We start from the raw sequence: 10,469 nt of genomic DNA, 5'->3' as shown, positions 1-10,469 counted from the left end.
GCGAGTCTGGACCGGGTTTGATATGGGGTAGGAAAGTATCAGATGAAACGGCGGGCGGCAGATCGCCGTTCGTAACCATTGGATTGATCTGTTTGTCAGGTCGGCGACGCCTCCATTCTTTCCGCCTCCATTTCGGGCTCCATCCTTGGCAGCCCAGTCTTCCTGCGCCCTCCTAGAGCCCGTTTTCCTCCCCTTTCCGGCAAAAAAGCCCATCCCTCGGGGGGGTGAGAGTCACGTCTACTGTCCTACGTACCATGCATACCGGAGCGCCCGGCTTGGCTCCACCGCGAATCCACCCCCGGGATAATCGAGAATTTCGAGACCCGTCTCCTCCTAAGGAGTAAGATGGATTTCTTCGGACGGATACTTCCCGAAATATTCCCCGGGATGGAGAGGAAATTCGAGTTTCCCCGGAATTTATGACGTCGCGAGGGAAACGGGCTTAATCGACGCGGGGCTAGGCGAGGCGAGGGTTGGACAGGGGTTAAAGGGTTCAAATGGAAGTCTCGGATTTTCGGAACTTTGCTAATGGAAACGTCTTCTTAAAAATCCCCTTACTCTTATTTTTATTTTTCATATTATGGGTACCTTAAAGTGGCCATTTACTTAAGTGGTTTCAACTCTGGCCTCCGTATGCCATATCCAGATTTTAGTTATTTAACCGTTATATGTATTAATCCCATTATTAAGCACTGGGAGTGAGACTTTGGAAGGCTTTTCTATTTGTTTATAGACACTGGTGGGAACAAAATTTAATCGTTTATTAGATGCGAAGGTTCGGATGGGATCTTTGATACTTCTTCGGTATGTGATACGGATGAAATATATCCAGCCTTATCACGAGCGCGCCGTAATTAGTTACGGCACGTAATTACGTTGGTGGCAGTGCCGATGATAAATTTCGGCACTCGAGCTGGTACCAGGTCTTTAGCCGATGTGTCGTGGATCGAACCGATGCAATAGTTACAAACCTTGCCTGACGCGGTTGTTACACCATTTCAAGATGGCGCGTCCAAGGTAAACTTCCTACCGGATTGGTGGTTGGGTTTACGATGTTAACGCTTAGCTTGGGACGGCTAAATGGTCCAGACCCAAATGTCCTCCTGTTCCCTTATTCGGTTAAGCCCAAACTGTCCTGCACTTAAGCTCGCATAATTTTCGCCCTAACTAGGTCGGAAATTATGTTCGGAGCTCCCCCACGGAAAATCTTACTTTCCCGGAAGTGAATTCCACGAATGATGGGGTGCGCTCGAAATCGGTCCAATTACGTCCGTAATATTTTTTGGAATTCCTTTCAAGGAAAACTGTTCCTATTATGCACGCACATGCAGTGAGGAATTCATTTTTAACGTAAATTATTATGTTTTCTTGTATTTCTCGATTTATGTGTCTTCGGGGAGATGGAAGAGACGCTCTTAAAGGTTCGACAATGTTTCGGATGATACTTTAGGGACAATGATATAGTCAATGGTGGATGGGTTATGTGCGGCAGGAGCATTGTGTACCGCCTAATCTCATTTCCATAATTAAACACACTTTGCAGAACTGCTTAATCTTACGTACTCCTGCACGTGCGGGGACCGTAGTAATCACTGCACGTAGTGCACACACGAACGGTCATTAAAATTTTCATTTCAAGTTGCGGTATACCAAGTTCCAGGGAAATGACGCAAAAGTCAGCCGAGAGTGCAATTACCCCGAGATTATTATATCGCGTGACTAATGCCATAATGGTACACAGTACTTACACGTAATCCGTGCACCGTTCTCAAAAGAAACACGCGACATGTAATCTAATAACCCTCCTTACGATTTGCACCGATTCGAAATTAACGCGTGCATTTACGTACATTTCTCCAACGGCAGATTTACCTAATTACACTTAATATGATCCTTATAAGTTTGGTATTTAGTTGCAGAAAGCACGCGGTTGCACTAATATTAAAAAAAAAAGAGTTCATGCAAAATTCGGATCGAATATTAAGTCTGGACTTCGGGGTCAATTTTGGGTAATGTTATTCGAGATCAGAGATTTTGAATTTCGTTCAATGAGTTATAGCATTTTTCGTGATTGCAGTTTCGGACACACAATGTTATGTTGGAAGATGCAGTTATCCGATAATCTCCTAAAACAATGTTTGATCTATTTCGAATAGTTTCCGGGTAATAGGCACCCGGTATCTGTCAATGTTTGGATGTCACACGGCAATATGTACGTTGACACGGTTTGCTCTAGTTACCATTAAATAATTGTTATCGATAACCAGTTGTTAAAATACGGCGAACGGATTATATATCTCTATTCGAAAAAGACAAATGGGTAATTTTGGATGTATGAAAAAGTACACAAACTACTTAATATGTAAATTCATCGGTTCGTTAACAAGATTAAATCACCGCGACTAAGAAATATGCATTTCTGTCAACTTACCCGTGTTATTAACCCGTTTCCCACCCTTAACAGGCCAGCCAACGGAAGTGTTCGCTCCGGACGTGAAGCTGAAGTGTGCCAAAAATTGCGACCTCGTAGTATTTTCGATGATCCTGGAAAAATAGAAAAAATCATAGTGATTACACCGTTAGACATTAAATTACTACTATATTTTTTGTACAAACTAATATATCAGATACCCGTAATATAAGTCGAAAAATTAAACTGATTATTTTAATTTTCACGATATTACATATCACGGGGCTCGTGGCACTTGCTCGAGGCATAAGTGCAAAGATGAAGTAAGTAAAGATATTTTCCAATTGCATAACATACTTCTTTGGTAAATATTTCGTACAGTGCCCGTACTTGTATAACGGTCGATGTTTCGTCCTAATTGAAAAGGGCACTTTATTAGTTATCCGATATAACTCCACTTAGAGCTTTCCCTCCGAGTACAGTGATTGTCTTGAAGGCAGTCAAGATTCAATTTATGTAAGACGCGATATCTACGACGAGAGTTAACCCGTCGTCCGACTTCTCGACGGCGAATTATCGTCGTTAATCGCGATTGGTCGCTTTCGCTCATCGGAAGCTTTCAAGTTTGCGCAATTATCGGAATTCTTCGAGCGGTTGGAACTTTTCTCGGGACGTGTCCAGGGGACGCGGGAAACCAAAAGAAATCCCCCTTTCCCGAAGGGGTCGCTGCGACGAGGAATTGTCTCAATGTAAATGTAGCCGCGAGAGTCCTCGCAACGATTACACGAGTGATCGTAGCCGAAGTTCCGGAAGTTCCGGCCGACTTGTAGGAATCTCTTAGGTCCTCCTTTTAAACCGCGATCTCCTCGAAAAGTCGCAAACGCCGGCAAAAGTCACCTGAGAACAAGGTGGCCCCCCAGACGAGTCGCTGGGGCGATTCTCACGGCGACTTTCTCGACTTTCCTCGGCCGAACTTTTCTCGCTTTTCGGACAGAGTTTCCGGGGTTTGGACATGTTCAGCCTAGATGGGAAACTTTACGACAAGACCTGGAGGAAAATCGAGAAAATCGATCCCCAGAAATATCTGGCCCAAGGGTCTGCTTCTTTCTCGAAATTGGCAGAAATTTTGTTCCATTGACTACTGGAAATCAGTTCCGTGCATGGGATCCATTTTTATCTCCATAACCCTGATAAGGTGCATAAAGTATTATAAATCCTTGAAAAAAGTTTCACGTATTAAAAATGAGGACGAATGAATCGAGGCTGAGAATTTATTGAAATTTCTTCCTATTATTGACATGGTTGTTGTTCTTCGGAATTAATGCCTTCAGAAATTGTAACAAGGTTGTGTTTTACCTCGCTTGTTTTAACTTCAAGTGCATTACATGGTGTTACCGTGAAACTTTGTGCAAGGAATGCTGGAGTCTATGTATCGATATCTGTATCACCTACATGGTCACGAGTTTTCCATCCTACCGAAGACGCAATTCCGGATAGAAAATCAATTATTTTTTAACCAGACACGAACCCTTGCGAATACTAGGAACGAATAACGTAGGTGGTCATACCTCGGCGAAGTAGGAAGGTGGAAGGCAGCACTAATTCGATTATCTAGTTAGGCCACGTTGGCTCTAGTTTAGCGTCAGACGGGGCCAGAGGTTACTCGAGGCACTCGTAACTCCTAATTGCATTTACTCATAATAAATCTCCTTCCTTCCACCCTTCATCAACCTTGCATTTGATTTGATTAGGCCCTCCTTCCCCTCCCAACTTCTTTCCCGCCATAACCCAAACTTTGTCTATCTCTCGAAGGCTTTTGAGTTCCTTGCTCTACTTGGATGTCTCTTTCGAAAAAGTGGAAAAAAAAGAAAAAAAAAATTCTGAACGAACCCCTGGACGGATTCGAACCGATTTACCTGGTCCAGTTCGAACGACTCGATCGAATCTTCGCCGACTGAATTCCCTCTCCTATTTTTCTCTCGTCTTCTCCCGACGGCCCATTTCCTGGTTATCTACCTCTTTCTAATACCTATTGAGAGAAATAGAAAGTCGAAAAGGGGGAAATTAAAAATCGATTTCGTTCCTCTTTAGGCGATTTACTTTGTGCTCAAGGTTCCCCTTGTCTCGAGTGGGCGCAAAGACTTGAGCCGCATTAAAACTGCCTCGTCGAAACATGAAAACTCGCTTCTGAGCGATGGGGGAATTGAAATATGAATTAACTATGAGACCGAAAGAGATATCGCAAGGAGGTTTTACGCCGTGAAATTACATTTCCAAGCGAAGCACTTGGAACGAAGGAGGGAAGCGCCGAGGGTATTCATGAAAATATATCGGAGGATAAAAGAAAATACGTTAGCGATGTCTCATAATTTATCCATAGTTCTTGAGAAGCACGTTTTCGTGAATACAGGTACAGCACTTTATACAGATAAGGCGAATTAAGGACCTCAAGAGAGATTCGCGTAATAAGTAATAACTGTACAAGCTCCATATTATTTAACACATTGCCTAGAGATTATCAAAATGAGTATATGTATGTTAGAAATCATATCAAATAATTCAGGGAGAAAATAACGTTGAACCACCCAGCTCATGAGCTGTTGCAAATTCTCGTTTCTTCGTCCCAACCTGGCTAATCCTCTCAATATAATTACTGCCATTTCCATCGACCGAAATTTCCATAATTAGTCAAAACTTTCCGCAGTACATTTCGGCGTACCATATCATGGAATACTTTCCGATCCGGAACACCAGAAGCGGACGATTAGTCTGTTCGACTATTTTACACCTCATTATGTCGTGTTGAAGTTCTTCCCCTATTAGACAGTTAAGGTGACACGAAAGTGCCATCTAAGAGCTCACACTTTATAAAACTTTTCTCGAACCGTTTCTAACGAATCGTTTGAAATTTTACCGCGCGAATGTACAACCTTAAGGGAGGTCCTTATATTTATGCATTTGTATTTTTATACAAAATTTAAAAAGTTCATAAACAAATGTAATGAAATAAAACATCGCGAGTGTAGGGCTCTTCCTTAGGGCCCCATATTCATATGGTAAAATTCCCAACGATTTGGTTCACCCTGCTCGAAGAAAAGTTTCATAAACGAGACCCCTGAGACGCCACTTCGGTCCCACCTTATGGGATATCCCTAACCTTAAGGGAGGCCCTTATATTTATTCATTTGCATTTTTATACAAAATTTAAGAAGTACATAAACATATGTAATGAAATACAACTTCACGAGTGTAGGGCTCTTTCTTAGGGCCCCATATTCACGTGGTAAAATTCCCAACGATTTGGTACACCCTACTTGGAGAAAAGTTTCATAAACGAGACCCATGAGACTCCACTTCGGTCCCCCCTTAACTCCGATTGATTCGTCCAGGCTCGACCGAAATAAAATTTCACGAGTCTAGGGCTCTCCCTTAAGGCCCCACATTTACGTGGTAAAATTCCCAACGATTCGGTACACCCTACTCGAAGAAAAGTTTCATAAACGAGACCCCTGAGACGCCACTTCGGTCCCACCTTAACTCCGATTGATTCGTCGAGGCTCGACCGGGGGCGCAATCGGACCCAAACGAGGTCTGAAATTTTGCAATTCCACTCGCGGAGCCCCGAATTGGCCCGTTTCTGCAGATTCGGTCGAAACCCCCGTAACCGCGGAACGTTTCAGCAATAAACTTCGGCACGCCGCACGGGAGGGATCCGTTCCGACCGAGAAGACTCAAATTACGGTCCGGAGGAACTACGTAGGGATTAATAATAAATTAGGCCAAAGGCCGCACACCTCGAGGGTTGACGTTTCCGCGAGTTGGGGGTCGCGGACGTTGAGTCGCGACCGTCGATCAATTTTGATGAAGCGAAGCACAGGGAAGGACGACGAACTCTTACCCGGGATGCAGTCGACGAAGAAACCTCCTCGGAGACCGGACCACGTATCCACCTCCGGGAAGAAACGAACTGCGACGCCTCGACTCTTTTATTTCATTTCCTTATTTTATTTGTTCCGGGACACGTGTAGGTTCGTTACTTTAACGAACAACCTCCGAGGATGCTCCTTGAATTTCACGCGTGCACGGTCACGCCGGAGCCCGAGGACCTCCTCTCTGATTCGCTCGGAGATTGCTTTCGAAATCGTGTTAATAATTTCGCATCGTCTCCGAAGAGTGCAGTTTCATCCGAGGAGGCCCCTTGGCTTTCTACAAGATTGTCGGGGTCAGGGAACTCCGAGGAGGGTTGATTTCCGGCCATAATATCGGCTAATTGTGTACTTCTGAGGTTTAGGATATTACGAGTTGTCTCGATAATTTCGTTTCGCCTCTTAACCCTTTGCCCTCCTCCGTCGAGGGTGACTCGACATAAGTAATCGACATCTCAATAATTGGGGGTGCAAAGGGTTAAGGAAGGCTGCGACCTTCCACAACGAAGTCCCCGGGTTCTTTCTCGAATAAATGTGGATTTCGGAAAATTGTATAGATATTCAGAAGAATATTTTCTAGTATCATCCGAGTGAATGCCTCTGAGGGTGGAGGATATTAGTCATTTTGATCAGATATCGATATAGCAATTCCGAATTAATGATAGAAACAAGAGAACGTCTTGTACAGAGAACGCATCAAAGATCTCGCGACGAATCGATGTTTGTTGCGATTTGAAAAAATTTCCGAGCGGAATCTTGATGCACTTTCCTTTTCGGAAATGTATGACGGTAATTTAGCACGAGCAAACCCTGAATTTCTAGCACAAGATTGCCTAACGATACTCTTGGCGGTTAGCGCGGCGAATCGCGTTTGGATTTGCGAGGCGTGCTAATTTTCCTGTAATTAGGAGCATTACCGAATAATTCTCTCGTCCTGTAGCTCGTTAGCGCAGGGTTAACAGGTTAGGAGGAGTTTTACGAGAGAGAAAGGAAGAGGGAGAAAGAGGGAGACGGGGCGAGAGCTCGACTTCGTCCTCCTTTCTCGAGTTTTCCCTCGCTTTCCCTCTTCCAGATTTCATCTCGTTTTTCTCTCTCACTTGGAAAACTAGAATGCGATTCCCTCGCGGACGGCATGTTTGCAAAGCGCTCGTCCTTTCGTCTTCACGAAATGGAGGGAGCGGAGTGCAACAAGGGAGGTTGTATTTTTTAAGGCGCTGTCGGAGAAGGTTTTATGCTCGGGTTCCTTCAATTTTTATACCGAAATCAAAAATATGCCTTAACACGTTGCCGCACCTTAAAATCTCAATCCCTCGGAAACTGCAATCAATGCCTGTTAAAATAAAATACAGAATGCATTCCTAAACTCTTTTCATACCCTTATTACATGAACCTTATCGTGCATTAATCAAATGTATGATTAAAGAAAGTTACAATAAAGTCACGAAACTCATTCTTTATTCGCATATGGTAAACTGAAGTAATACATTCATAGATGTACTCAATGCACAGGCTCCATAATTATAATTATAAGCTTAAGAAACTTCCAATAATGTAAGTTCATAAAATAATAACATTGGATATTAATTTCCATCTTCAAATCTGTACCAATTGAGTGTAACTACTTATACCAAAAATGTATGAGATTCACATCTTTAACCGAGTGTAGTTAAACGTTTACCTTAAACAAATTGTTCGTAGTCTCCGTTGCTCGTAGCTCACGTTAATCGCTCATAAATCGACAGCTCTAATAGTGGAATCGGTCGGATGAGGGGGGCAGGATTTTCCAAAATGGAGTCCCATTATCGACAAGAAAAGTCAGAGATACATTATCGGCTGACACGCGGTGTCAACACCCGGCATTATTGACGCGCCAACACGCTGATGTATAGATGAATTCGATAGGTCGGAGGAGTGCTTTGGATTTGGATGGTTCGCACTTCCGAGGATGGAAGATGTCAGAATCAGAGAGAGCGAGGCTAAGTCCTTGCGTTAGAAGGATGACGCGGCCGTGCCGGAAGAGAACCGCGACCGAGGGGGGCGAGAAAAATGATGAATAAGGAAAACCGCGGGAAGGATAAGCGAGGAATGCCCGAGAAATTCGCCGAGTCTGTCGATGCCGGTCCGCCCATCAAACGCGCATAAATCAATATTCTCGGAGCCCTTCGAAACGCGTACAACGCGAGCGCCTCCAGGCACTTCGCCGGACCGTGATAACCGTGATAACCGCGATAACCGCGATATCGTATGTCAATGCGCCCGGGAATTCTGTATTTTGAGGACTGGGGGGGCAAGTAAAATTGCCGCTGGAATTCTGGATCCGGAGGCATGATAGAATTCCCCGAGGGAATGCGACGAGGGAAGATGGGGAAAAATCGGAGAAATTCAACGATTCCTGATAACCGGGTATGGAGGGTGAAGTGGGACCGGATTAGGGAGATATACCCTCTCTCGGATGGTGATCTCGAGCCGTAACCCTGCAGTTACTACATCGAGCGCGCATCGAGTGGTTTGTAATGCACGGTATTCATGGAACGCAAAACACGACCGAGTTACGGCGAATTATGAAACTCGTTACAACGTTTGCGCTGTAAATAACTCGGGTTTACCGATTAAATTAACAGCTCAAGGGATGATATTACCGGGTGAAACCGCTTTACATCGTACCTCTAGGGCTTGTACTAATTGGATCACAGACATACCAGGCGATTCATTTAACTCGAGACACTGAAATATCTTGAGAAATCGTACGAAAAAAATCGAACGAAAAAATGAAGTGTCCGATAATAGTCGTGAAGTAACAAATGTATTTCTATTATCTTCACAGGTTAAAAAATATAATTTCTATATATGTTTATAAATTATCGAAACTAAATATGTCACTGAAATTTTCAACAAATATTTCAAATATCTTCGAATGAAATCTACAAGAAAGCTCAAAAAATCTGCCGCTTGAGATATTTAGCAAAGATTACAAAGAAATATTTAGGAATTATTCTATGCTACTAGGGATGTTTGTTGTCAACCGAACCAACAAAACACCCCGGCGTTGACGAGGGATTTCCGCGACTAGTGACCGTCAATTGTTTTTGGTGGAGATGCACGTTTCGGAAGAAATGTTTTGAACAAAAGTTTCTTACTTTTGTACATAGAATAGGAATCTGCAATAAAAAAAAAATGGGGATTGCCATTTACGAAAATGAGCCTAACCTCAATTTCACCGACAAGAGCGCCACCTACAGTCAAACCGATAGTTCCTCTTTGTGTGTCCCTCTGATACGAATAATTTTCATTCTGAGCAATTTGTTGCGTACGATGCGTATTTCTCGAGATATTTCGGTGTCTCGAGTTAAATGAATCATCTGGTGTAAATAAAATAAATATAGTGTGTAATATTACCTAAGACCGCGCAATTGGACAATTAAAATTAAGGGGGATGCTTATTAATAAAACTTTGAGGTAGTACTTTAGAAGCACGCTGCTCAAATACTGATTACGCTGCAAGGAACAACTGATTCCTGCTTTCGGGATCAATGGATCGATCTTTTCTAATAAACTTATGCGTTTTATCGGAGAGGCTCGGGATTGTGAAGGCACTTTTTCGAAGGCGATCGAGTGCAGGGCGGGTTCCCCGGAAGGAGGAAATTTCTATTAAATTTCCATCGCGGGAGGTAACTCTGACTGGGGCGAGACGTACGAGGAAACATTTTTCCTCCACCTGTCGATCAGAAGGACCCCAGATGTTCCTCTGCTTCTATTATGAAAGCCTTCCTCGTCCTGCCCTCGTCCCAGGAAGACGTATACTCGCGCGTCCTGGCGTCCTGACGATTGATCGATCGTGCGGCATTCCTCCCTTTCGATACATCGATAATGGACCCCAGGGCACCCCCGTGGTATTTTCGTGTAGATTAGTGCTCCTCCCAAGTCTTCCGTGTCCTGCCTCGAGTGTTCTTCGCTTTTCTTTTCATTTCAAATTTATTTTCCACATTCTTAGACGAGTATATTTATTTTTTGCTAGCTTTATCTTCAGCTTTTCCTAGGAGCCAAGAAAGCTCTCTTACGGTTGTTTTTCGTCCGTTTGCATCTCTAAAATTGTCATTTTTTGACTCCCTCCTATTATATATTGCTCGAGCCCG

This window comes from Orussus abietinus, unplaced genomic scaffold (genome assembly GCF_000612105.2).
Source record: "Orussus abietinus isolate OABI.00-Male unplaced genomic scaffold, Oabi_2.0 scaffold95, whole genome shotgun sequence".
Classification (NCBI taxonomy): Eukaryota; Metazoa; Arthropoda; class Insecta; order Hymenoptera; family Orussidae; genus Orussus; species Orussus abietinus.
This window is presented reverse-complemented; position numbering follows the sequence as displayed.